Raw genomic sequence first — 14,068 nt, forward strand, 5'->3', positions numbered from 1 at the left:
TTAACTAAAGCTTGGCAAACAGGCTTTAGTTAAAGCTCCCCCGCTGCCATTTTGAAGTGCAGGAGACACTGAATACACAAGATGCTGAGGCTATTGGAACATGCTAATTAGCATACTCCAGCACACCCAATTAATCAAGACTGCTCTGACGCGCATCGGAGCAGGCTTCCTATATGTCTACAAGCACCCCGTCCTACCATCCTGTTGACTTCAGACAAATACGCCTAACTGCTTCTCTATCACACACAATACAGTAAACAAATGAGGGTAGCAGAATTGGTCTTGTTATGATCGTTTCTCAAGCTCTTCCAGAAGAGCCCAGTGTACTCAACAGGCAATAACTGAATTCCTAGAAACATCACCCGTCTGCCACACACTGCTATAGTGTCAATACTGCCATGTCTCCTCCATCTTGTATACCTGGCAGCCTGCAAATGATGCATCTGGCTAACTTGAAGGAAGAGGCAGTAGTCCTCCTAGGGTAAAAACAGACATTGCCAAATCAAGCGGTTCAGCTGTACTGGGATGTGTGTCCTTGCACAGCTGATCCACTACATTAGGTGAAACACACATCACCCATTGTCCCACTCAATGCCGTGGGGTCCAGGGCACAGGGCTTCCTCACTTAACAAGACATGTCCCAGGGATCTCCAAGGCAGTGTCTCAGTAACTACTCCACCCTTTCCTGCTTGCTGAAGTGAGCCCCAGAGGTTGAAGAGATGCAACCCCAACTTTCCCCATTTACTGAGATGCCCCAGAGATCCCAGGGGCACATCTCTATAAGCAGGGAAAGCTGGGCAGACATTCACTGGCCTTGATGGGCATGATCCTGCCTGGGAATCTCTAGGGCAGGCAGGATCAGGCCCCTCAAGCCCCCAGGGAACATGCCCATGGCTACTGGGAAAAGCAGGCAGCTCCAGGCTGCCCACACTCGCACCATAAAATAAGCAGACATATCTACTGCTAAACAGCAGTACAAATTGATACTGCCTTCATTGTGGCCACTATTTGACACAACAAGGGTCACGGACATCTGTTTGCTTGGCCTTTGTGCCACCATAAAAAATAAAAAAAATACAGGGGCACAAAAGCAACATCTGTTTCCACCTGCAGAGCCACTAAAAGTAGCTGCTCTGCCTGGTACCAAAATCTGGGCAAGGAAGTAACAATGACTTCAGTAGTTTACAACAGCTGTTGTTTCTTGATGGGAGAAAGGCGGTCTGGAAATAAAGTAAAAGGTGACTCCAAGGAGGAGACAGGGTCTGAACCAAAACAGAATGAAAGAAGGGACAAACCAGACTAGTGGTAAAACAGGCTGAAATGAGATGACCTCTCAAACCTGCAATGGGTCTCTGTCTCCAATGGCTTTCCAGGTACAGGGCTCCTGCTTAGCCCCCAACTCCTAAAAGAAGTCATTTTCTCCCTGGTTAAGTATCCTGCAGGCAGTGTACAGACATATTGCTTGACTGACTTATGCTGCTTGAAGGACTTTCCTCACCACGGCTGTCTAACAGGCTCATGTTTTTACCAGTGCCCACATCTATACACCAACTCATGGTACATTTTCAAGTTATGTATTAATTACAGTAAAAACTCTGTTATCCAGCATCCATGGGGAATAAGGGATGTCAGTTAATCAAATATGCCGGTTAATCAAACCTGCCATGTGCCAGGGGACAGGGAGGCGGGCAGGGAAGTCAGCTGGCCTTCAATACCTAAGCACCTACCGCAGCAAATTAAAAAAGATTCAGTTTGAACTATCCAAACACTTGGAAAATTGGGAGGAAGGGACAAGTTCTACCTTTTTCTTTCCAAAAGCTGAGAAGGACTCAGCTTGCGGCACTGAAATCGGAAGTGGGACTTCCGGTTTCGCTTTGCTGCGTCCCTTGGAAGGAAGATTTATATTGACAGATGCCAGTTAGTGGAGCATTCTGGATGGTGAAGTGCCGGATAACACAGCTTTTGAGCACCTGCATGGGGCTGGGCCCACTCAGAACCTACACAGAGTAACCACTGCAGGTAAAGGCATGATGGGATCCAACGCATGATCCACATAACTGCACTTCCTGCTATGCCACACAGGTGTGGCAGGAGGTGCAATTGTGGGATTGCACATTAGATCCCATCATGCCTTACTGCCAGTGCAGGGGGAGCCCAATCCCAGGTTCACCCCTCTACCGGCAAGAAGTAACTTCCAGCAGCTGGAAGCCCCCCCAGTTAAGGGGCTCCCAGCCCTAGGGGCTCCACACAGCAGCTACATCTCCCATGCCCAGCTGGATCCCAGCACCAGGAGGCATGATGCACGGACCTAGTGTCTGCAGCTATGGTACTCTGGGTCTCAGTAGCAGTGGGGTGCTGCTGGGACTCAGAGCTGGAACCTGCTAAGGCTGAGAGTGCCCTCAGCTGCAGGACTCCCAGCCCCGACTGGGCATGGTGCACCCCCACAGCTGGGTGTCCTGTCAGCTGATGGGACTCCTAACCACAGGAGAGACTCTGTAACACATGCAAATTAAAGTTCCATGACAATCAGATATAAACGTTACTGCACATTTTTAAAGTCTAACTTTACAGATGGAGTTTTTTTATGGTGTGATAGGTACTTTGCATGTGTAGCTGGTCTCAAGGTAGTTGACCAATTAACCAGTTAATTGCACAATACTTGTAATGTGTAGGGGGGGCCCCAGAGACACAAATCTTCTCACATCTTTAGAAAGTATCAAGATGTTCATGGCTCAGAGTGCTTTAAAATTGCAGATCATGCTCTAAAACAATCTTCAATGGATGTGGCATCAGACTAGAGCACTTTTTAAAATATCTGTGGCACATCCCATCAGGCATTAAGCTAGATTGCATTCACCAGCATCCCAGGGCCCCTTGCAAGGGCAGTGTGTTTGCCTCAAGCAGAGCTTATCTGCTCTCCTTGAGTGCTGAGCTGGCCCCACCTTGCTGGCTGTTAGTGACCCAAGTCAGTGACAGCCTCTGATCCCAGCCCTGGGGGCTCTCTCCAACCAACTGCGATCTGCAGCCTGCCGGGGCGGGGGGAAAGCGAGGAAGTAGAGGGATGGGCGATTTCTATCCCTGCAGCAACCCCACCCCATGGTGCACCAAAGCCTGGTCAGCAGGGCCTCTTTCCCCCAGCTGCAACCAGGAGTTGCAGTACAGCACCACTCTTTGCTGCATTAAGACCTCTCGCCAGGGGGTGGTGGCAAAGGAATCCTCCCAGCTTCCTGGCTCAGATCCTGGTGGCAGGGATGGGCCAGTCCCCACTCCCCCTCACAGCAGGGGACTTCTTTTCCACACCCCACCCCTCCCAGAGTTCCCGGCACAGCAAAAAGCAGCGCAGTCCCATGCTGCTGCTCTGGCCAGTTCTCTGGAGGAGTAGGGCTTGGGGTGTACTTGCATGCATGTGTGTGTCTCCACCCTGGCCCCAAGCAGGGTCAAGGCACAGAGGGTGAAAAGTAGAGTTGCTGCTGCCACTGTCATTCAGTGGTGTGCGGGGCTTGCATGCATGTGTGTGCACACATGGGTCTGCAGCCTGGCCCCAAATAGGGCCATGGCATGGTGGGGCAGGGCATGGACCTGCCACCGTGGCCATTAACATTCAGCAGGATGCAGTGCCTGGAGGTGGGATATCCGTGTTTGCGTTCAGTCTGTCTCCAGTGATCCTGCCCTGCACCCCTACTCCCCTTCCCCCATCTGCTGCAAATCCAGGTGGGACAGGCACCACTAAAACCCACTGCAGCTCCAGGGAGATGCTGGTGCCCAGCCTGCCCTCTCTGGCAGTCAGCAGATGGGCTCCCCAGCTGGATTCTAGCACCTGAGCATCCCCAGCCTGGCCCAGAGGCCCCTTCCAGCCCTGCTTCTCCGAGGTTTTCTGACCCTGTCACTGACAGAGCAGCTTGGGAGGGGGGGGAAGAGTAGGGGCAGGCAACTGGTTCCCTATGCTAGGTAGTCAATCAGAGATTGTTTGCCTATTTGGCTGTCCTTGGGTATCTCTGGTAGCCTGGGGAGGCCCGCGAGATCTCCCCCTACCTGCTGGCATCCAGCAAAGCCCTCCCCTCACCAAATGATGAATGTCTGTTTGGTTCAAATATGCTTTAACTTAGAGCATTTTCACCATAGGACTTTTAAACATCTGTATTTAATAATAGGATGAACTACTGTTCTCTATATGCCTCAAAGAGCGAGCAGTGACTAAAGCATTCTCAAAGTCCTAATACTGTGATTATAGCTTTTGTAGGACTTAAGGCAAGGTATGTCACTGAGCTCTCCTTTACTGTCACCAGCTAAATGAGCAAAAATTCCTTAGGCACATTTTAACACACACTTACTAAGCACATTCAAAGAATCACATGAGACTTTAGACAATTCCAGTTCTGTTAGAAGAATTCCACATTTGTACACTGGAATTTTTGAAGAGATGGTGATTTCCCACCAAACTGGGAAAGTAGGTCAATTTAATTTTTCCATTATGTTTTGGAAGACACACCTTAACTTTATTTAAAGTTTTTTCTTTAGTATATGAAATTTTGAATGAATAAACACTAACTGGCCATGAATTTCAACATCTCAAGGCTTGATATACCCAAGGTATGATAATCCCCAGTTTAAATGCTGTTGAATAATAATAATATAACATCCCTGAATATGTTGCCTTGGCCATTTTATCTTAAATATATTCACGTGTTCAAAAAGGGCTCCAAAGTGTGGTTGGCTAGCATGAGCACTTCTGACAACTGAGAACACATGACACTACATATATACCAATATCCATCAAAAATTGTTCATAAAAACTTTTGAAATATTAAGATTTCTGGAACACTTAAGGAAAAAATACCCATTTCTATCTTTCATATTGGCTTCTTCAGGCAGACCATCACTTCTAAATCTTTCAGGTAGTCAATCCGGAATAACTTTGTTACAATGGAGGTATTTAAAGGGTTCAGAATTTAATGCAGGCCAATAACTGAATATTTTAAAGCAGCGAGTAAGAAGCTTAACCACATTTTTAAACAAACCTAAAGAGACATCATTTGAAAGGTGCTTATAGCTTGTGCCTCTGTTTTGAGATTTCAGCTTTTAGAACCTAAAGGGGAATTCTTTTTCCCCTTTGAACTAGGTTATTTAAAATGGAAATTTCATTACTGACCTTAAAAACTCCCATCTCTTCCAAATTTCAACTGCTTTGAAAAAGTCAGCCTGTGTTTTGCTACAATTAATATCCTAGCGGGAGTGATGAAATCTGGCCGACAGAGGTTACCAGGTAATTTGGAAAAGATGTTATAATGATGTGACAGCATCACCTGGAAGCTGCCAGTACAGCGTCTTCTAAAGCCAGGAGAGAAGGTGGATTCTTGACCCAAACAGACTGCCAAATCCAGTTGCTGGTCAGCAAATTCACATGAAATGCTGAACGTTGAATTTCTCCTTATTTCTGAAAGCAACATGGCAAATAATCTGCCCCCAGCATTTTTCCTTTTCTGTATCTCTGAAGGATAATTCCCTAACACAATACCTCAGCTTCTGAGCAGCTTAGAAGATTAGAAAAAGCAATGGCCACAGTGTGCCTTATATATTTAAAGAAGGATTTCACTAATGGGAAAAATCTCACTTATATCAGGCTAAAGAGTATATCCATAAATCCTTTTACTTCTGTGTTTTCAAATATTCCTAATGAGAGGCTTGCCAAGGAAAAAGACATCTAGGAACTTTACAGCAGCCTACATGTGGGAAAAAGAGACTAGGCCAGCCAGGAATTAAACTCACTAACCCCTCTGGATGCTCCACAAGCCCCAAAAACCCATAGGACAAAAGATTTCCTGGATCAGTTTAAAAGCCATCATCAGATGAAAATGGCCAGATACAGAACGACAGAGGTACAGCCAAAGCCTCGCAGACTGGTGAAGTCATCAGAAATCATTTGAATCTTTATTTTCTCTCATGGACAGTACATCTAGTAGAAGGGAGGGGGTCTTTTTTAGGAGCAGCGCCCTCCAATCTGTTTTGGGCTTCATCTGCACAGCTCATAACCCAACTACTATTTGATTCACAACCAACTGCAACCCTAATCTGAACCTACCTATGGTAAATGAATGTCCGTTTCTTAATCTGCAATTACAAATGTCTAGCATAATACCATCTGGCAACTTGAAATGAGACTAGTGGGGGGAAAAAAGGGGCAATACTGACCTCGGTTTAAAACAGTGGTGTTGGTAGAGATATCAGCAATTCAGTGTTCAACATTCCAATACTGCATCAAAGAAAATACGGAGCTGAGAGCTTGTGAAACACAAATGGCTTTTGTAATCAGCAAATGTGGTAACATTTCCTTAATTAAATGAAGCCAGTGTCGTTCTACTGCCCCAGAAGTTTGGCTTGAGCACAGAGTACAAAATCAGCTCCTAAATTTTCTTGAAAATGTTATGCTTGTGCCAACTTCGCTGCACTGTACAATCCCTCCATAAAACTAGTTTGTAGAAATAAGGAGCTATCAAGTCTGACTGCTTGTTAAAAGAGTTATCCTTACCCTGTCTATCTTGCATTACCAGACAACAGGAAACCGCTGTTTGTAAAGTTCTTACCGAACTCTCTCTATTTTTGTTCATTGATGCTACAGGCCATATTCCCCTCTCCAGTGCTTACATCAAGGTATGTTTAAAAACAAGCAGTCTTCTTTCAAAAATGTAAACCAGAAACCATATTTATATATCTTTGGTCACATTCAATCATTTTAAGGATAATCTAGGCTGATTGGCTGCATCAGCAAATGCAAAATCTCCTTTGTAATCATAATCTCTTTAGCATGTCGACAGTTTATGGACAGAATAGAATATGAGGAATAATTTAGTAATTATGTACAGAATTTTATGGGTTTTCCAATAGATGGGATTTGCTTTATCCTTATTTCTGAAATGACCATGCTCCTGAAAACAATTGTGAGATTATTTGAAGTGAATTAATCCGGAAATTACCTGACTGTCTAAAAGTTTTTTAGTGCAACCCAGTTTCATTTTTCTCATGAGATTCATATGGAATCCTGGCTGGCGGATCAAATAAATGCATTTGATCATTAAGCCTAAAATTCATGGCCCTGAATCAACAATGAAAGAAAAATTAACATGACAGCAGTTTGCTGGAAGGGTCAAGTCCTGATTGCCTAACTCAAACCAATAATCATAATTAAATCAATGGGACTTCCTGCACTGGCCATGTGAGGCGCATTTGAATCTGAAAATTAAGATAAATCCGATCTTCCCTCTGACACCAAAGTTTACACGTATAGATCAGCTCTCTACTCCAAAATTATTTCATCCTGACACTACTGAAAGATAATCTTTCCCTCTCAGGTCTATGCATATGCTTAATTACCTGCCCATCACTTAATCTATTCCTCCCTTGTCTATGCTGATCTCCTCCTCCCCAGCTATTTGTCTCTTACATTCTGCCCTCCCTTATTTAGTCGAAATATGTTGCAAAGAGTCTCTCTCTTGCCTACGGCTATGACCCTTCCATGCTGAATGTCTGAAGTCTTGCACCATCTCCCCTTCTTTACCACGTTGTGTTGACAAATCAGCATTTTTTGCTACAAAAATGTATTTTGAAGGACAATCTACAATCAACACCCAATAGCACTTTTCTCCAACTTGATCTCCCCTGATCCTTTCTACTAAATCAGCAATGCCAGATTTGGTTATCAACATTGTCTGTTTCTCCCAGAAACATCATATTGATGATGCCCTTGTGATTTGGTTTTTTACTAAACCTACAGCGTTGACAAATGACCAAAGTACAGTGAGTTAAAAGGGGAACACAGACATATCATGAATCAGCTGCTCCTCATAACTAGCCATCAGGCTGCTCTTACCCCATTGTAAGTGAAAGCTAAACTGGGCCATGCTAGACCCATTGCACTGAGGAGGAAGTTGCCCAAGTTTTGCTCATAAGTAGCACAAGGTAAAACTAGGCAGATAGCTAGCTACCCTGGACCAGATATTCATTAAATCCCTAGCCTTTACTTTACTTATGTTTGTCCCTACAGCAATCTATATATACGATGATAAAACAAGTTGCCATTTTTCACCTCATTCATAACTCCTCTAAAAAGTACAATGAAACTTATTGATTGTATATGAACAAAAGGATACTGTAAAAATAAGTTCGTTATTGTTTGTAGAAAACTGAGATACTATGATCGGAGCAATAGAGAAAATCCCATTAGAATCAATAATTCAGTATGTAAGACTTGCTTTGGTCAGTAGGCAATGGTAAATAATGAATGGGGATATGCATAAAAAGAAGAAGATAAAAAGAAGCACCAAAAGAGCTAACCATTCATTGAGTACCATCCCTCCTGTGCATAGAATAAAGCAGGGGTCATGTGGTAAAAATAGCAAGTGATCATACAATAAAGACTGAATCATAAAGCACATCTGAAAGGGGTCTGGATTAAGTCTGCATAAGCAACTTTAATTCTGGCTGCCTTAACTTTTTCCTACTAAATTTTGTGACCTGAACAGTCCTTTAACATACTTTTTGGATAAAATACTGCACATTCCTTAGCTAAATGTATAACAAAAGGAAAGAAAGTAGGCAAGACAGAGATAAAGATACTCTGGATGTAGTTTTCATTTCTGAGCTTCAGTGCTTCTTTAGAATTTAATCTTTCTGACATGCTCAGTACATTATAGACACCCCTCTTCAACATCCAGTTCTACTTAAAGTAGTCGGTAACCCATTACATGTTGAAGAGACACTTAAACCCATTGAATTTATTGAAAATGGTATTCATGACATTCATAAACACTTCTAAAATACACTTAAAATACATACACATCTCTTTAATCGCAGAAAATCATCTACTCCAACCCACTGCACTGAAGTAGGCTCAACATACTTATTCTACCCCTGCCTCATTTCTTACCTATTCTTGAAAGCTTTCCAGTAGAGAAAGCCCCTCAGCCTATCTGAAAGGCTGGGTCAGTTTTTCTTCAACCTGTGATCATTTTTTTACCATTATCCAGCCTAAATCTTTGCAACTAAACTGATTTCTTTGTATTTCCCCCAGCGGATGTAAAACTGATCACTTATTCAGTGGCCGGCTTTAACCACACCCAGATCAAAATATACAGCTCGTCTCTCTGAAATATTTATTTAATGGGGGGGACATTTTACTTCAATTTATGACTCACTATGTGAATGTCTGATGCTTGTGGATAATGCAAAAATAGAGCATTAAGTCTGTGACATCAGTCAAATACTACTGGTGTTGTTGCCCACACTGACAGTCCATGCTATTGTGATCGCAGAGTATTATCCCTTTGTTACTTTGAAGGGAGTTTTACATTTAAAAATGAAATGAATAGCTAACCTCAAAAGACTTATTACGTTTAATTACTTCTTGCTCCCTGAATCATTCTTTTCACTGTATGATCTCTTCTCAGACTCAGCTAAAGGAAGCCGAGGTGTAATTAGAGATCACACATCAGCTGCTCAACATTTGCTTGTGGTTAAACCGCTGCTAGCCATTAAAAACAAAAGGACTCCAGAGAGTGCTTTCCCTCCTGCCATTTACAGAAGGGACTACTTTGAAATACTATTTGTAAACTCAAGGCCAGAGCTTCAGGTGCTTTAGGACAGCTTTGCTCTGCAGCCTAGGTTTCTACTATCGAAAGGATGTAGGCTCCTCTACTGCTTGACGCTTTGTGCAGCTGGTTCAGGGGACACACCAGCCACAAAAAAGCCTTGGCCACCATGAGACTTACCTATGTTGTGAAGTCCTGAGACTTGCCTACATTGTGTCAGACAAGTACCCTAGGGCCCAAGTACCCATGGGCCCAGGATCTGGACACATGAACAGAAATATATGGATATGATAATGCTGACTCTTTAGATATTCAGACTTCATCCCTGCAATGTGCAAGCACCTCCTTCCACATGCTGTGCACTTTCAAGTCCCATTCACCTTACTGGGAACTTTATATTATCAGGCTCTTGGTGTGTAATCCCTTCTGAAGCAGAAAAATTATCTTCAATGCCTCTTCTGTTTCTTGCCTGTTAATCACAATGTTTTATCCCAAACCCTATTTTGCCTCTTATTCTTTGACTTTACTTCTGTAATTACTCTCTCACAGGGAGTATGGTTCAGCCGGATGCTCTCCTGACTAACACATTTATAACCCAACGCGTAACGCCTTCCCCTTCCAGGGAGGGAGGCCAGGGGGCAGGATGAAACTAAGGAGATGCATACACAGTGTGTTTACACCAGGGTAATCAACTTCTGAAAATAAAGCACCGGGCACACAACATATATCCCTACCCCAGCATAATTTACTTGAACCTGATGCAGAATCACCCCAGGAAAAATCAGGGATAAAACTATAGGGGTATAAAATACATCAGCATACATGTATTGTGCCTGCAACTTATCCCAGAGTAGTTCTGCAATCAAGAGAAAGAGGCTATTACTTGCTCCCCCAACACCAGGGCCAGCCCGCCCTGGCCTGCAGAACCTGCGGCCACAGGGGGCCCCACAGCGGAGAGGCCTTGCAGAGCCGGGCAGAGAGGCTGCGGTCCCTCCCACGTTTGGGGGTGGCTGCAGCATTTGCGGTGTAGCCCACCCGCCTGCCCACCGGGCGGGTTGGATGGTTAACTGTTCCGGTCAGAAATTCCATCCGCCAACTCTCCCCCCGCATCCCGTGTGCCGGGACATTCATTTACCGACATAAGCGTGGCGTGGGATGGGAAAGGGGGCCCCGCACAGGCTGATTTGCCCTGAGCCCTGCACCCTGCTATGGTCATCTCTGCTGATGGATCTGGGGGGCCCCCAAAATTGTGGTCTGGCCCCGCCCACCGCTTAGCGACAAGCTGTTGTAAGAGCCATCTCCTGCAGGCATCTATTCCAAGATAGGCCCCAGGCATATTCCTATAACTTCACAACAGCCCTGCAAACTCCACGGTTGTGGGAGGATCCCACAGATGGGCTGCCACTCCAAGCTTGAGCCATCCTACCTTTGCTTAAGCAGAAAGGCTCACTGAAGCTTCATAAAGGCACAGAATTTCCCCACCATGTTTCTTCTGAAGCGTAGGAAAAAGGAAAGATATGGCGTTAAGCTGAAGAGATACGCTGTATATGGAGGGGAGTGTGCAATTTTCAAGAAGGTGCTTTTCGATTTCTTCCCTTCTGATCAGGTACCCTCCAAACTGTCACTAAACGTAGCTGGGGTTTGCTGAGATAAGTATACCAATTAGGTTACACTTCCCCCTTGTGCTTGCCCTGGGTCTTTTGCTTTCCTTTGGTCCTCCTCTGCACTCTGCATCAGAGGGGAACAATGTGGTCCTATGTAATTGTGAGCTCAGTTAGGCTTCTGCATGATTCATAGAATCACTCTTTTCTGCAGGCTAATATGATAAACCCGATAGTCGAATAGATTTGCAAGCGACAAAAGAAGTCAGCGCCCCACTAAGGTTATCATCAAAGCCATGTTCCGCATAGACCTGCATTGTATCAGGGAAAAAAACCTGATTTCTTTCAGATCTTTTCAGTAGCAACCCTGACTAGTGTATTATAGGAGGGAATCTGATTTAACGTTTTGCTGTTTAAAACAAGGAAAATCGGTCAGCAAAACTTAAATGCTGATGCTGTCAGGACCACTTTGGATAATGTTAACAGTGCTGTCAGATGAATCCTATGAAATACTCATCAAATTAATGTTTTGGCTTCTGCACATGCCAGCCTTTTGTGGGTTGTGCAACAGTGAATTTTCTTCCCTCATGCAAGCAACACAAAACAAGTGTGGCGTGCAGAAAGAACACACACTGTTCATGCCTTCATTTTAACCTTGATCTAGAGGGAGCAGGGAAGGATTGTTTCACAACCCAGCAGCTTAATGATATTTCTCCCTATTTCTGCTGTTTGTCTTTTTGTTGTTGTTGCGCTGTAATAAGTAATGCCATCCCAAAGAAATGGCAGGAAAAGGTATGTGGTTCTTGCCAGGGTAATGACAGTTAACTTGGCATCTCAAAAAAACCAGCTCTTTCAAGCAACAAATATATAAGCATGAGCTCCCTCCTGTTCTGATGAACCAGTGCAGCTTTCATTAACAAAAGCCGTGCACGTTCAGCAAGGAGAAAGAAAGCCCCCTTACAGAGGTTACAAAATGAATCTTCTCTGAGAAACACCCGTAACAAAGCACTAACTATGTGACACATAACAGCCATTTGTGAAGACAAAACAATTTGCCTAATAAATGTCTAAAGATGTCATTGTTTCTCTGGAGAGATTAAGTGAAGAGTTTTCATTAAGTGAAAATGTTCACAAAGAAACAGATACATAAATGAGGTTGTAATTTTAGATCAGGGACTGAAGACGCACTTGATTGTACATTTAATTAGTCATCATCTAGATCTGCAGTAATCAAAGAACACAAAGAAGGGGAAAAATAATTTGTTTTGGTATGTATAAAAGTAGCAGAGATGGAGCCTCAGTCAAGAGAAAACTCTTGTACTGAAGACATGCTACAGTTTCAGGCCATTTCTTCAAAACACAGAAGAACAAAAATCCTAGGATTGCAAGGGACCTTGAGGGTCTCGTCTGACACTTTGCACAGATGTTCCTAGCCCATATTAAATAAATACCTATCCTGTTTCTTCTTGAAAACTGCCAAAGAAAGATTTCACAACTTCTTTAGGCAGCTTGCTTTGTTGGCTTCATGTTCCTAAAATTAGTAAGTTTTTTTCCTGAGATTCAATTGTAATTTGTGTTGTTGCAATTTAAACCCATTTCCACGTGTCCTGCTGTCTGTGAAAAGGGAGAACAATGTTTGCCTATTGTCCTTTTGTTAAAAATAAAATATTGTTAGAAATGCGCAGCTTGCATCTTGCACCTGATAAGAAAGAAATACTGCCCAAGGCTCCTTCCTCCCCCGGTCCCGCCTTACCCTTTCTCAGCCTTTCTTATGCTGATGGCAGTTTTTCCCTCGGTCCTGCCTTAGCCTTTCTCATGCTGATACAGAAGCTGGAATTCAATTGACTGTAGCCTTAAAGTGTAAACTTTTGGTGAACTGTTGTGGTCTTTGAGCATGCTTAATTAGCTGATGCATATTTACCTCTCCGCCCTGCATACTTAAGTAGCTAATTATACTATACATGCGATGTATGTAGTGATGTAACTACATGTATGCTCGTATAAAACGGAAGTAGCTGTAAGAGTTCCGGTGTCTGCGCACGTGCTCAGGAAAAAATAAATAAATTCCACTTGCAAATACCAATGCGGGGTCAGAGTAATTTGAGTACCTGACTCTGCTCTGACCTTTGTTTGCAAACAAATACAACCTTTTATGCCAGTGGCTGAGTGTGTGTCTGTGATACTTTGCGAGCCTCCAAAGAAACGAACCGCCTTTGTGCAACACTTACACCTGCCATACAAATACTTGTACACTGCTATCATGTCTCCCTTTAATCTCCTTCTTTCCAAACTAAACGTACCTAGTGTTCTTATAACCTTTCGTGGTATGAATTGCTTTCCGGCCCCTTCACCCGCTTCACTGCTTGCTTCTGGATCATCTCTACTTTCTCCATGTCCCTTGCAAAACACTGCCCCAAACCAGGCAGTATGGTACTCCCGAGGCCTAATGGGAACTAAGTTTCCAATTCTTGTAAGCTTCTTTTTTGTTTTAGTTCATTGAAAAAGGAGTTTCCTGATAAGCTAAGCTGGTCTTCTGCCATAGTTGCTGGACTTCCTGCACAGTGGCAAGGTTTGTTCCTGCACTCTTAGTAATGTTTTTTTAAAGTACAATGCACTTTCTTGGACACCTTTCACCCTCAAACCAGCCTCCAGGGGATCTTGTCCATCAGTTCCTTGAGTTAATTAAAGTCTTCTATTCTCAAGTCCAGGATACTTATTCTGCTACTCTCCTTCCTTCCTCAGGATCCTGAACTTAATCATACAGTCACTGCTTCCCAAGCTGCCATTTACTTCTACGTTCCCCATCAATTTTTCCCTGTTTGTGAGCAGCGATACTGGAGAGCATGGCACCTAGTTGGCCTCTCCAACACTTGCACCAGGAAGTTG

The 14,068-nt window shown here is 43.8% G+C and overlaps 1 protein-coding gene across 15 annotated transcripts in view; it reads right to left on the reverse strand.

The window, feature by feature from the left end:
• Positions 1–14,068, reverse strand: part of DAB1 (DAB1, reelin adaptor protein) — a 771,943-nt gene that overhangs the window by 180,415 nt on the left and 577,460 nt on the right. The window lies entirely within an intron of this gene.

This window comes from Crocodylus porosus, unplaced genomic scaffold, assembly GCF_001723895.1.
Source record: "Crocodylus porosus isolate Cpor-Errol unplaced genomic scaffold, CroPor_comp1, whole genome shotgun sequence".
NCBI classification, from domain to species: domain Eukaryota; kingdom Metazoa; phylum Chordata; order Crocodylia; family Crocodylidae; genus Crocodylus; species Crocodylus porosus.